This window comes from Erythrolamprus reginae, unplaced genomic scaffold (genome assembly GCF_031021105.1).
Source record: "Erythrolamprus reginae isolate rEryReg1 unplaced genomic scaffold, rEryReg1.hap1 H_29, whole genome shotgun sequence".
In the NCBI taxonomy this organism is placed as follows: Eukaryota; Metazoa; Chordata; class Lepidosauria; order Squamata; family Dipsadidae; genus Erythrolamprus; species Erythrolamprus reginae.
In genome coordinates, this window is record NW_027248483.1 from 230,141 (window position 1) to 245,014 (window position 14,874).

Sequence of the window (14,874 nt, forward strand, 5' to 3'; positions counted from 1 at the left end):
CCTGTCACAATTCAAACTGTTGGTCATGACCTTTAAAGCCCTATATGGCACTGGACCAGATTACCTCTGGAACCGCCTGCTACTGCACTAATCCCAGTGACCGATAAGGTCCCACAGAGTTGACCTTCTCCGGGTCCCATCGACTAAACAATGTCGTTTGGCAGGCCCCAGGGGAAGAGCCTTCTCTGTGGTGGCCCCGGCCCTGTGGAACCAACTCCCCTGGAGATTAGAACTGCCTCCACCCTCCCTGTCTTTCGTAAACTACTCAAGACTCATTTATACCGCCAGGCATGGGGGAGTTGAGATAGCCCTTCCCCCTAGGCCATTACAAGTTATGCATGGTATGCTTGTGTGTATGTTTGGTTTTATAATAGGGGTTTTTATTATTGGATTGTACATGTTGTGTTTATTATTATTGTTGTTAGCCACCCCGAGTCTATGGAGAGGGGCGGCATACAAATCCAATAAATTATTATTATTATTATTGTTGTTGTTGTTGTTGTTGTTGTTGTTACTTTCTGCCATTGGCCTTGAACTGCTTCTACAATAGTTGGGCGCAAGGTATAACTTGAGCTTCTGGACTGAGTTGAGAAAACAAAGGGTCTAAGGTGGGTCCAGTACAGGTAGAGGGGCAGAGGACCCCAAATTGGCTGCATTATGGGCCTTGAAAAGTAAGGAGTGGTATAGAGTGGGGTGAAAAAGCCCAGATGTGGCAGGGGTTCTGGAACAATCCCTTTGTCTTCAGATATGTCTAAATCTGAATCATCTTCCTCCTCAGGCTGAAGTCCCCTGAATTCCCCAGCATAATTTGGCCTGGTGATTCCATCCCTGTCCCTGATTGGTGACCCCCAAGTTGAGGAGGTCTAACCATAGAAACATTGGGCCCCTAAAAAGATGGAGGCATTCTGCCACACTCTACTTAACAATGGCAAAAATAATAACTTGGACACTGGAAAGGTCCTGTAGGGAGGGAACAGTAGGTAAGGCCTGATAGAGACCTGCTATGTTTGCTTATCTCCAGAAGGCAAGCCCCTGGGAATGGAAGCAGGTCGTAGCTGAGGCAAAATATCTGGGGTTGAGAGGGAACTTGAGCACCCCAAATATCAGTGTCAGCTAAGGCCATATTGCATGAGTTGCATCAGCCTGGTCAGAAGCCCTGGAGGAAAAAGTTCCCACACTTGGAGCAGGCTGAGTAAGAGAGGCCTTTTCACAGATCTTGGTTAAGGCCTTATGGTGCCTGGATTCATCTCACTTAGAGGCCCTGGATACTTTAGGCCTATTATCCTGGGCTCTAGTAGCCCTTTTTTAAAGAATGGGCATAAGAATAGACCTGAGAACTAGGGCCTGGGGAGAGATGTTCACCCTCCTGCACTTCAGGGGATGAAGGAGGCTCCCTTGAGGCCTGGTCATAAGTGGGGGAGGATGCCATAATTGTAAGGCCCCTTGCTTTGCTGGTAGAAAATGGCTGCAGCAAGATTATTTCAAAATTGCCACCGAGTAAAAAAGGGTGGGAATAATAGTTTGAGGGGACTTTGGAGGCCTCTACTTTCTTGGGCATTTAATTGGCAAAAAGGTAACAATCATTGGAAGCCTACAATAATACCCTTTGGGAAGGCAGCTGCTCAAAATTGGCTCAAATAACCATGGGAAGCTAACTGTTAGCACTGCAAGTCCTCTCACCCAGAAAGCATGCCAAAAGAGCAGAGACCGAGAACAAGGGCTGAGGGGCTGAAATTGTAGCTGGGCGCGGTGACTCACAGGAGCTAAGAAGGGTGGGAAGAGCTCAATCACTTCAGCAAATCCGCTTATGCTGCCTAGCCGCTTGTGATTTTTTTGTTTTGAAAGTCAGGCGAGCTGGCTTGGCCTAGGGCCAGAATGAACTCCATGTGTCCCCACCTTCCCCCTCTCTATTTGACTAGTGATTTGAAAGATAACAGGGGAATGCCTGATCACTGAGGCTCCTCTATTTACTGACTGTGGTTGTTTTTTTTAAGGGAATGGAGAAAGGGAAACTCACGGATCCAAGGGAGAGTTGAAGGAATGGAAGAGAGAAGAAAAATGATGAAAATGGATATCTGCAAGGAGAGTTTGACCACACGTCCTAATTGTAGCCAGGACTGAGCCAAAACCCATCTTTAGTGATGATGAAGAAATAGTCACTAAAACATGCCCAGTCCTCATTGGCTAACAGACAAAATCAACCTACTCTGGCTATTGTCTCTGCTCACTATGGCGAAATTAGATTTTCTTTGAAGATGAAAGCCAATGGCAAAATCCCATTTCCATTCTGCTGCAACAAAGATTTGAGTGGCTGTGAACATGTCACAAATGTTCATATAAACCACATTCTTTCTGTTTTTGTTTCCTAACATAAAAAGAGCATATTGCCTCCTCTTTGTGTTGTGCTGGGAATATATATCTCCAGTAACTTCTGCATTTATCAAGCTTTAAAAATTCAGGGCTCAATACTTTATTGAGGTTTCCTATGATTTTTTACCTAGGCAGAAGCAATTTTTTGGGAAGATCAGAACTGTGCAAGTAGACTTTTGAATGATGAGAAACTGCAGCCTATAGCATGTTTTTATTTTTATTTTGTCAATTTCCTTTGCTTTTATTTCCCCCATTTCCCCACCACCACTGGTATAAAGACATTTATTTCCATATCCAGTTCTTTAAAATCCATTAAAAATTATTATCCATAATAATTGTGAGGTCCCTCAGGGGTCGGTCCTTCCCCTGTTTAATATCTACATGAAACCACTGGATTATATCAGCTGATGGCATGGGGGAGTTACCATCAGTATGCTGACGGCACTCAGCTATACGTTTCCACCCCATGTCCACTCAGTGAAGCAGTGGGAGTAATGTGCTGGTGTCTGGAGGCTGTCAGGGCCTGGATGGGCATTAATAGGCTCAAACTCAACCCCAACAAGATGGAGTGGCTGTGGGTTTTGCCTCTCAGGGACAATACCAACTTTGCCCCCCCCTCAGAAAGAGTCTGCAAGTTGGGTGTCCTCCTTGATGCACAGCTGAGCTTAGAAGACCATCTCTCAGCTGTGGCAAGGAGGGCATGTCTTGTGTGCCAGTTGCGGCCTTATTTGGACAGGGAGTCACTTCTCACAATCACGCATGCTCTTATCACCTCGAGGTTCAATTACTACAATGCTCTCTACACGGGGCTCCTTTGAAGAATGTTTGGAGACTACAAATTGTGCAAAATGCAACTGTATGAGCTATAGTGGGGCTACCAAGATCTGCCCACATTTCAACATCACTCCATGAGCTGCACTGGTTGCCAATTGCCAATCTCCGTGTGCCATTCAAGGTGCTGGTTATGACCTATAAAGCCCTACATGGCTTAGGACCAGATTATCTTCAGGACCATCTTCTGTCTCATGTATCCCAGTGGCCTTCTCCAGGTCCTATCGGTCAGACAATGTCAGCTAGCAAGGGCCTAGGGGAAGAGCCTTCTCTGTGGCAGCCCAGCCCTCTGAAATGAACTCCCTCTGGAGATATGTACTGTCCCCTCCCTCCTGGTCTTTTGTAAAGCTCTTAAGACCTACCTCTGCCAGCGGGCAGAGGGCCGTAAGTGATGAGATTGTCTCCGGCCGATACTATGTATGATTGAATTAGACGAATGTGCATGACTGTATATAGGGGTTTTAATACTTTTTAGTAATTTGTATAATTCTTTTATAGTAATTTAGATTTCTTTACATATTGTTCCATTTATAAGGTTGTACACCACCCTGAGTTGCCTCAAGTGGGACGGCATAGAAATCTAATAAATCAGTAAATCAATAAATCATTTTAACTTGAACAGCTTTTGTATGCAATTTTCACAAATTAATTTTAATTAACATGTCTCTAAATGAATAATTTTTGCAATAAGAAATTAATGTCTTCAATCAAAACAAATATTTTGAAGAAATTTGCAAATTTACCACAGAACCTCACTATAGAACTTTTTACTCCTTTCCCCTTCAAAGCAGCAATATATTTATATCAAATAACCATAGCAAATATACAAAGGGCGTTATAGTGGAGGGCCAATAAAAAAAACATATCAATGAGCTGAGATTGTGTCTCTGTGGACAAGAGGCCATTGAAACTATAGCTAATCAACAATTTATTCACTAATATATGGTGGAGGAGGGCTTTCGGATTACAATATTAATGAAGAAATTCATTGGAACTGAAGGAAAGGCAAATTGCAGAAAAGATGTATCTCTTTAATTCAATATTTTAGCCATCTGGCTAGGCTACCTAGTTATGATGGTGCTGAATAAAAAGTACTTATGATAGGTTCCCATCGTTTTAGCCATTGAAACTTCTCTGTAGTCATCTGATCTTCATTTTTTTACATTCTCTGTCACTTTCCCACAAACAATGTCTTTTGCTTCATGCATCCGAGTGGCCAGTCAGGTCCCACAGATTTGGCCTTGTCAACCAAGCAATGCCATCTGGTGGGGCCTAGGAGAAGAACCCTCTCTGTGGTGGCCCAGCCTCTTAATGCCTTTCTGGCAACAGCAAGCTCTGGCACTTAGATAATAAGAGATAATTACTCCAAGGTTCTTGACAGAGTGAGGGTCATCTTCAAGGTTGTATTCACCCAGGTTGTATTGGGTGTTCTGAGTGCAAAAATCAGAACAACAGCAAACCAGAAATGTGTTTTTCTGAACTTCCGGTTTGCCCATTTGGGCATTATTTTCACATACATGACTTTAGAAAGACCTGTGCGCATGCACGGGAGGCAATGTGGAGAGTTATACAAGTGGGAGGGAGGGGTGTGGGCATGTGCACACATGCTAGCACACCCACACCCACCCTTTTGGCACACAAACTAAAAAATGTTTGCCATCACTGGTCTAAGCGTTAATTCTACTGCTAATGACCTGCACAGTTTTTGTTTAAGAACAGCAACAAGAATTGCCAGGATTATCATTGCTAAGTCATATGGTTACATGATGTGCTTTATGACCATGTTGCATGGCAATGACAATTCTAATATGTATTGTTGTTGTAAACCCAAGACTACTTGTGCTGAAATTCTCAGTCACATATCGACTGTTAGAGGTGTTGATTTGGGAAAGAGTAAGGATGTGGTGAAGGTGATGAGGTGTCTCCCAGGGGCCACTGCCAGCAGGGACAGGAGGCGGATTACAAACATTGTCAAGGGTGTGAGTAAAGGTAATAATGTTGATGTGGTGGTGCATCTTGGCACAAATTATTTGTGCCAGAGAAATGTTAATGTAGTAAAAAGAGATTTTCAATGTCTAAGTGTGGAGCTGGGTAAAATAACTGATTCAGTGACTTTCTCAGAGGTGTTACCGGTTTGTGGCCAGGAGGATAAAACATCTTGTATCAGAGAGTTTAATGTGTGGTTAAGGCAGTGGTGTAAAGCTGAAGGTTTTGGCTATGTAAGTCATGATGTCAGTAGGTGGTCTAATAGGGAGTTGTTTAAGAGGGATGCTTTGCATCCATCATACGGAGGTACCTAGGTGCTCGGTGAGGAATTCAGAACTTTTTTGGACAGGCATTTAAACTAGGTAAAGGGGACAGAGATGTAACTGATGTGGGTGATTTCTGTCCCCGACCAATGAGGATAAATCAGTTTCTGGAAGCTTATGAAGCCACTCCACCCCCTTCCCTGGGGTCGAGACTGATGCCATATCTGAAACCTGGCTGGGCATAATTCTGAGAGAGGAACTCCTCCCTCTGGGCCCAGCCAGGTTTCAGTCACACATGCCAGATCGGCCTGCTCATCCAGGATGTAGTTGTTGATGATAAGGGGCAAACTAATAATGAAAATAATGTTCTTCGGGTAATGTGCACGAATGCTCAAAGCTTGAGCAACAAGCTCTGTGAGTTAATGGAAAAAGGCTGCCTATAGGAGGTATAAAGAGTCTGGAAGTATAGCCCCGAGTCTGCGGAGAGGGGTGGCATACAAATCTAAATAATAAATAAATAAAATAAATAGCTAATAGAGAGGTGTATAAAATGAGACAGAAGGAGGCGAAACAGATAATATATGCTACTAAAGCCTCAAAAGAGGAAGAAATTACAAAATCTGTAAAGAAGGGGGATAAAACCTTCTTCAGATATATTAGTGATAGGAAGAAGAAAATCTGCAGCATCACAAAGCTTAGGGCCAGGAATAATACATGCATTGATGGGAATAAGGAGATCGCTGACCATTTCAATAGCTACTTCTGTTCAGTTTTCTCAAAAGACACCTTACAAAATAATACTATAGAGGGATATAGCATTGCTTCCAGCTGTACGGATTCAGTTCCAGTGAACTTAGAAGCCAATGTCTTAGAAGAACTTGAACAATTAAAGATAAATAAGGCAAAGAACTCAGATCTGTCCTTGCTACCCCCCTGACTGATTTGTTTAACCAATCCCTGTTAACAGGAGATGTTCCTGAGGATTGGAGAATGGCCAATGTTGTGCCTATCTACAAGAAGGGCAGTAGAGAAGAAGCTGGTAACTACAGGCCAGTTAGTTTGACATCAGTTATAGTTAAAATGATGGCGACTCTACTCAAAAAGAGGATAAATCAGCACCTAAAAAACAATAACTTATTGGACCCAAATCAGCATGGCTTTACTGAAGGCAAATCATGTCAGATTAATCTCATTGATTTTTTTTGACTATGTCACAAAGGTGTTGGATCAAGGTGGTGCCATGGATATTGCCTATCTGGACTTTAGCAAAGCCTTTGATACGGTTCCACATAAAGAGCTGATAGATAAATTAGTGAAGATTGGACTTAATCCCTGGATAATTCAGTGAATTTCAAGCTGGCTGAAGCATAGACATCAGAGAGTTATTGTTAATGGCGAGTATTCTGAGCAGAGACAGGTTACAAGTGGTGTGCTACAAGGGTCTGTTCTGGGTCCTATTCTTTTTAATATGTTTGTGAGTGACATAGGGGAAGGTTTGGTAGGGAAGGTTTGCCTATTTGCCGATGACTCTAAAGTGTGCAATAGGGTTGATATTCCTGGAGGGGTCTGTAATATGGTAAATGATTTAGCTTTACTAGATAAATGGTCAAAGCGATGGAAACTGCAGTTTAATGTTTCCAAATGTAAAATAATGCACTTGGGGAAAAGGAATCCTCAATCTGAGTATTGCATTGGCAGTTCTGTGTTTGCAAAAACTTCAGAAGAGAAGGATTTAGGGGTAGTGATTTCTGACAGTCTCAAAATGGGTGAGCAGTGTGGTCGGGTGGTAGGAAAAGCAAGTAGGATGCTTGGCTGCATAGCTAGAGGTATAACAAGCAGGAAGAGGGAGATTGTGATCCCCTTATATAGAGCGCTGGTGAGACCACATTTGGAGTACTGTGTTCAGTTCTGGAGACCTCACCTACAAAAAGATATTGACAAAATTGAACGGGTCCAAAGACGGGCTACAAGAATGGTGGAAGGTCTTAAGCATAAAACGTATCAGGAAAGACTTAATGAACTCAATCTGTATAGTCTGGAGGACAGAAGGAAAAGGGGGACATGATCGAAACATTTAAATATGTTAAAGGGTTAAATAAGGTTTAGGAGGGAAGTGTTTTTAATAGGAAAGTGAACACAAGAACAAGAGGACACAATCTGAAGTTAGTTTATTTATTTATTTATTTATTTATTTATTTATTATTTAGATTTGTATGCCGCCCCTCTCCGCGAACTTCGGGGAACTTGGGGGAAAGATCAAAAGCAACATGAGAAAATATTATTTTACTGAAAAAGTAGTAGATCCTTGGAACAAACTTCCAGCATACGTGGTTGGTAAATCCACAGTAACTGAATTTAAACATGCCTGGGATAAACATATATCCATTGTAAGATAAAATACAGGAAATAGTATAAGGGCAGACTAGATGGACCATGAGGTCTTTTTCTGCCGTCAATCTTCTATGTTTCTATGTTTCTATATTTGATGAAATTTATCACATTTCTAAAATATCACAGGATTCAGTTCTGCTTTAGGCAGAAAACAATACGTCTAAGAGTGGATGGTCAATTAAAATATAAGAAAAGAGTATGTACATGTCCTACCTATAATGTATATAAAATATGAGTCCCAATGACCGGTTAGGTCCCACAGAGTCAGCCTTCTCCCGGGCTCGTCAACTAGACAATATTGTTTGGCAGGACCTAGGGGAAAAGACTTCTCTGTGGGGGGCCCCGGCCCTCTGGAATCAGCTCCCCCCAGAGATTCCCACTGCCCCCAACCCTCCTTGCCTTCCATAAAATATGAGTCGAAGTGGTACAGTGGATAGAGTGGAGAACTGCAGGCCACTAAAGCTGACTACTAGATCTGCAGGTTGGCAGTTCAAATCTCATCACCAGCTCAAGGTTGACTCAGCCTTCCATCCTTCCTGACAGGTTTGAAGACTCTTGCACTCCTAACCCCTAACTCAGGGGTTTTTAAACTTGACAGCTTTAAGACAAACCTGGTAAGTTTAAGCTACCTTGGGAATTCCCATTCCCAAGGTAGCATGACTGATAGAGGTATTCTGGGAGTTGAAGTCCACAAGCCTTAAAACTGTCCTTATGTCTCATTGTCCCATTCATCTACAGCACAATAATTCAGTTGGGAAGTGACTAAGGTGTCAGTGACAGTGATGCATTGTCTCTTGAACTAGCAATGGGAACATCTGGTGCACAAGATATATTTGTGCAAAGGCCTTCTTAGGTACAATTGCCACCAGCTCCGTATTAAAGCTTGGATCACTGGTCCAAGTTCAGAATCCCAGAGGAAACCAAATCAATTATCAGGGAAACATTTCTTCCTAAAACTATTTCAATAGTAATCCTGCCCTATTCCCTAGCCATCTCTAGTTGTCTCAGAGTCTTTTTAAAAGCAAAAAGAAAAAGAGACAATAATAACCTAGCTAAATCAATCAGATGACTCATTGCAGCTGCCACAACCGGGATGAAAAAAAAACACAGCAGAGAAAATTGGAGGAAGCAAGTTAACCTAAAATGTCTTTGGGTAGAGTCCAGAGTCTTTACCTGCCTTTTCATATCATTACAGCTGCCCGGGGCTTCCAGCTGTCAGAGACAAGGCGGATGAGCCTCCCAAGTTAACCAGTCCTGGCGGATGCAGCGTGGGGGTGGGGGTGGCAGCGGTGGCTTCCTTTAAAGGAGCAGCAGCACCGGAAATGTAACATCCTGCCTCCACCATGACTGAATTGCAAGGCTGAGGAGATTGGCGAACAGACCATGTTGCCATGTGGGGGGCTGGGCAAGCAGCTGGGTGAGTGGCTGGCTGGACACTAGGCAGGCAAGCGGATGGATGGGCAGCTGGATGGGCAAGCGGCTAGGTGAGCAGGCAGCTGAGTGGGCAGATGGGCGGGCAAGTGGCTAGGTGAACGGGCAGCTGGGTGGATGGCTAGATGGGCGAGTGGCTGGGTGGGTGGCTGAGGGGACGAGCGGCTAGCTGGGCAAGCAGCTGGGTGGGCGGCTAGCTGGGTGAGCGACTGGGTGGGCGGCTAGGGCGGTGAGCAGTTAGGCAGGCGAGCGGCTAGGTGGGCAGGTGGCTGGGCAGGCAAGTGAGAAGCTAGTTGGGTGGCTGGGCAGGTGGGCGGGCGAGCAGGCAAGCAGCTGGGTGGCTCCCCTTAGGCAGTTTCAGAGCAAAACTGCCTCAGCCAGCCCTAACTGTCCGGTGGGAGGGGGCTAGCCTCCATCAGCCCCCACCCCAATCTTCCACCTTTGGGCCGCCTTTGGGAGGGTGCAATGGTCGGAGAAGGGAGCTCCGAGTGAATCTGCCTCAGCCAGGGAGAAGCAACCCCAGCCCTGCCCCTGCCACAGCCTCTCATCCGAGCTCTGCCCCTTCAGGGCATGTTTGCAGACCTCCTCAACCTCGTGATTCGGTGGTGGCAGCAGCGGGAGGCCTGGGGCGTGGACATGACATTCCCGGTGAACAGATGCCATTGCAGCCGCCTCAGCAGTTGCCCCTGTCTGTCATGACCAGCCTTGTCCCTGCCAGCTGGACATAGCATTCGGTATATAAGATGCACCCAATTTTTAAAGCACTTTTTAGAGGGGAAAAGGTGCGTCTTATACACCAAAAATACTGTATATTGTTTATTGTTTTGATATGTGGTATGTTGCCCTGAGTCCTCGGAGAGGGGTGGCATACAAATCCAATAAATAAATTAATAATAAATAAATAAAGAGAGGAAGTCATTTCAAGTAAAATTTAAAAATTGTGTAATGTTATTGGCTTGCCCAACCAAAGATGTGATTTATTATTGTTATTATATTTCTTAAGCAAATGTGTTTGGTTCTGCATTTATTTCTTAAAAGACATGAGCTCTAAGAGCAAACACAGATGAAGGAAAGCAAAGAAGAGCAAAATGGAGTGAAACATAAAGGAGTGAATATTATGTATATTTCTACTTGCCCAAATTCCAGAAGCATATTATAAAACTGGAAAAGACAGGAAACAGCAATCTAAATGGTCAAGCAATCAAGTTCTTTCCCCTTCAAAGAAAAAAAAAGAAAAAACATTTCTGAATCTTCTTAATTGGGGAGAAAAAAAGATAATCAAATAAGCCTATCTAAAATTAAGCATATGCCATTAAGTGGAGATGTCAGGCCCAAAGTCATTATGTGAACTTAGAGGTCCCAACAACATTTGGGACATCCAGTGAAATTTTGGGATGCCAAAATCAGAATAGAAGGATGTTAGATCCTAAAAATTATAAACCAATGCTGCAAATAATTTATTGAGGGAAGATTTATTGATAATCTTTAAGAGATTATGACTAAATCATGACTCAGGCTAAAAAATATATAGAATGGATTAGAAATTTGGACTGTGTTAGCTAACACAGTCCTCAGAGAGGGGCGGCATACAAATCCAATAATAAATAAATAAATAAATAAATAAATAAATAAATAAATAAATAAATAAATAAATAAATAAATAAATAAATAAATAAATAAGTAAGTAAGTAAGTAAGTAAGTAAATAAATAAATAAATAAATAAATAAATAAATAAATAAATAAATAAATAAATAAATAAATAAATGATAGACAGACAGACAGACAGACAGACAGACAGACAGACAGACAGACAGACAAAGAAAGAAACAAAGAAACAAAGAAACAAACAAACAAATAAATAAATAATCATTCCAGAACTATTCCCTTAAACAGAGAAATAGATGGATGGGCTGACAAGCAGTGGAATCAGGGGCAACTTCTGATTTTCTGGCTGCTTCTTCATTGAGTTTCATTAAAAGTGACTGGCAGAATTAATCAGAAATCTTCCTTCCTTCCTTCCTTCCTTCCTTCCTTCCTTCCTTCCTTCCTTCCTTCCTCCCTCCCTCCCTCCCTCTCTCTCTCTCTCTCTTCCTTCTGTTTTTCCCAAAAGATGGTGAACACTGACATGAATGAGTCATTCAGGTAACTCCTCAGTTCATTTTATTGTGAATTTGATATTTGATCAAATGCTTGCACTTCCATACCAAAATAGTAAAAGAAGAAAAACTGTTAACTAGAGATGCATGAATAATTTTATCTAGGATCTTTATCAAGTGTTTCAGTACTGGTCTGACTCATTTTCTATTAATGAACATGTTTAAAATGAATAAATAATTCTAGTATGCATAATTTTATATTTATATATTGAATGTCTAAATAAAATAATATTTATTAATTATTATTATTATTATTATTATTATTATTATTATTATTTATTCATTAGATTTGTATGCCGCCCCTCTCCGTAGACTTAAATTTATATTATATTCAAATTTATATTTGAATATATTTTAATTATGAATTTGAAGTGAACATATACATTTTTAATCCATCTCATTCAACATATTTTGATATTTTCTAAAACTGAAAAGAGGATTGCAAAATTTAAAACAACTCAGCAAACAAAAAAATAATTGCATAATGGTTTGGCCATTCATTTGCAGCATAGGGCAAATAAAAGTTATTTCAGTCTTTGCAAATACCAAATTCTTCACGCATCACTCCTTGTAAAGATCTTTTTTAGATTGATGATTATTATACTCAGGTTGTAACATATCTTTATTTGTAAAACATTTTATTAACTTTAATAGGATTTCATTCTAAGTAAACATATGCAAGATTATAGGTTGGTGTTCTTCCCTCCAGAAAAATCTATATTTACAGAGGCTTTGAAGCATTCCCAAAATATAGAGAGGCAAAATTTTAAATGAGTGAAATGTCATTTTTGCATATTTGTAATAGAAGGAAACATGTATTAAAACATGTTAATAACATTCATTTGTCCCAGCAAACAAATGTTTATTTTTAATCATAATCCTATGCAAATTTAGAAGTTATGAAGCATTGATTTTAATGAGATATGTACATAGAATGTGCACAGAATTGAAGATTTTTACATATGTGTGCATAAAATTACAGACTAAAGTACTCAATGAAATAAGTTAATTTGCTTATCTTGGATTGGTAGTATCAGCTATGAGCATTGTTTTAAATAAAATCATTTCAAAGTTGTGCACACTTTAGCTGCACAGAAGAATGAAAATTCATGAAGGGTATAAAGAAAAAAGAAAGAAAGAATCACAATATGCATCATCAGAAGAATGATACATTGTTTAAAATAATATTGCTAGAATCAGTACTTAACTCCTAATTTAAAATTGAATGTATATACATTTGAGAAGAATGTACTATTGTAGTATTAACTAGACAACAATGCTATTTCTAGTGTCAAAACTATTTCTCCATTGTCTTACATATTGTTCTACAACGTTAAGCAAATATTACCAATATCAAAAATTCTCAATATCTTTTCCCAATATCTGCAATTAACATGTTTAAGTTAAATGGATAACATATGAAACCATTTTCTATTCTGAAGAAGGTATCTCAACATCCAAACAGCAGAGAAGAATCCAGGAAAAGGATCAGACTATCTTTTGTAGGCAACAGGAAAATGACTTCAAATGACTTACCAATTGATTGGATGCTTATAATGTCATCTTCTGAAAAGTCTCTGGGAAAGACCAGCTCTTTTATGATCAGCACTATCCCATAAATCTTTTCGAAAGACAGCAATTCATTTGCATTAAAAAGGTCCTGCCTGTATCAGCTAAAAAGTTTGAAGCTTGGCCTGTTTCCCACATTCCATTGCATCATGGTTCTGAATCCAAGTCAAAAGCAGAAGTATCAAAGATGGAGCTTGGTTGTTCCTCCCCCCCCCTTTGTTTTGTTTTTACATTTTTACTGTTAACTTTTAAGACCATTACAACCACACAAAATCCTAAATACACAATCACTTTCATTTTCAGAAAATATTTTCTTTTCTCCCCCCTCCTGTTCTGTTTTTTGCAGCTGGATAGATGAGGACTTTTTTCCTATGACTTTCTTTGCTGGTCGTGATGCTGCTATCTTTCATTCTGCCTCTCATATCTGTTACTCCCATTCTTATCACAGCTTTGTTTAAATAGACAAACACTCCAGCAACTCATTGACAATGCTTCTTTATAGAAAAAGCATTTGGAGAAATTCATTGGCAGCACTTCCTATTAAGGAATAATGCCAGATAAAATAAACACGATCCAATTATGTTCATAGAGCTGCCCGGTGCATTGACACTGGGTTCAAAACCTTTCTGCACCCCTTTGGGTAGATTTGGGTAGAAAAGCAAGAACAAAGAGGTCTGGAGGGCCAAAACATAGAAATAATAATTACAAGGAAGTAGGCATGTCTAGTTTAATGAAAAGAAGAACAAGGGGTGATATAATAGCAGTGTTCCAATATTTAAGCGGCTGCCCCAAAGAAGAGGACGCCGCCCAGAGTTGGGAAGGAGTTGGGCGGCTTACAAATCTAATAAATTAAAATAAAATAAATTAAAAGCACCTAAAGGCAGAACAAGAAACATTGGTTGGAAATTAATCAAGGAGAGAAGCAATCTAGAACTAAGAAAATATTTCCTGATAGTGATTACAATTATTCAGTGGAATGACTTGTTTCCAAAAATTGTGGAGATATAGATTAGAATTCTTTAATCGCCAAGTGTGATTGAACACACAAGGAATTTGTCTCTGGTGCATAAACTTTCAGTGTACATATAAGCAATAAGTAATCAATCATAGTCTTCATAAAAATATGTTCATCATAAATCATAAGATACAACACTTAGTGATAGTCATAGGATACTAAATGAGCAATCAACGCAAATCATATTACAATACCAAGTAATTAAAATAAATGAAAAGATACAAGCAACAAGGTTATAATCAAAAGAAGATAAGGAGATAGATAATAAGAAGGATGAGAATAGAATACAACCTTAGTTTGATAGTATTGTGGGAATTGTGTGTTTAGCAGAAAGATGTCATGGAGAAAAAAAATGTCCTTGTGTCTATTTGTTCTTACATGCCCTATAGCGCTGTTTTGAGGTAGAAGTTGAAATAGTTTATACCCAGGATGCAAGGGGTCTGTAGGTATTTTCATTTCACTCTTTCTGGCTTATGCAGTTTACTGGTTCTCAATGGAAGGCTGATTTGTAGCAATTGTTTTTTTCTGCAGTTCTAATTATTTGTTGAAGTCTGTTTCTGTCTTGTTGGTCACAGTGCCAAACCAGACAGTTGTAGAGGTACAAATGACAGACTCAATAATTCCTTTGTAGAACTGTATCAGCAGCTCTTTGGGCAGCCTGAGCTTTCTGAGTTGCAGCAAGAACATTTTTTGTTATACTTTTTTTGATACTGTTTTTGTATTAGGTGTCCATTTTAAGTCTTGAGATATTATACAATCTAGAAACTTGAAGGTCTGTACTGTTGATAGCAATAGCAATGGCACTTGGACAGCAACACCTCCAGATGGATTCAAAACTGGCTAACTAACCACAATCAACAT

The 14,874-nt window shown here is 40.3% G+C and overlaps 1 protein-coding gene across 3 annotated transcripts in view; it reads right to left on the reverse strand.

Annotated features, from left to right (window-relative positions):
- Positions 1-13,047, reverse strand: part of LOC139155540 (collagen alpha-6(VI) chain-like) — a 242,177-nt gene extending 229,130 nt beyond the window's left edge. For all 3 annotated transcript variants that reach the window (XM_070730719.1, XM_070730718.1, XM_070730717.1), the window contains exon 1: positions 12,966-13,047. The gene's annotated coding sequence lies outside the window, so the exon portion shown is untranslated. The remainder of the gene's footprint in view (positions 1-12,965) is intronic.
- Positions 13,048-14,874: the final 1,827 nt, after the last annotated feature.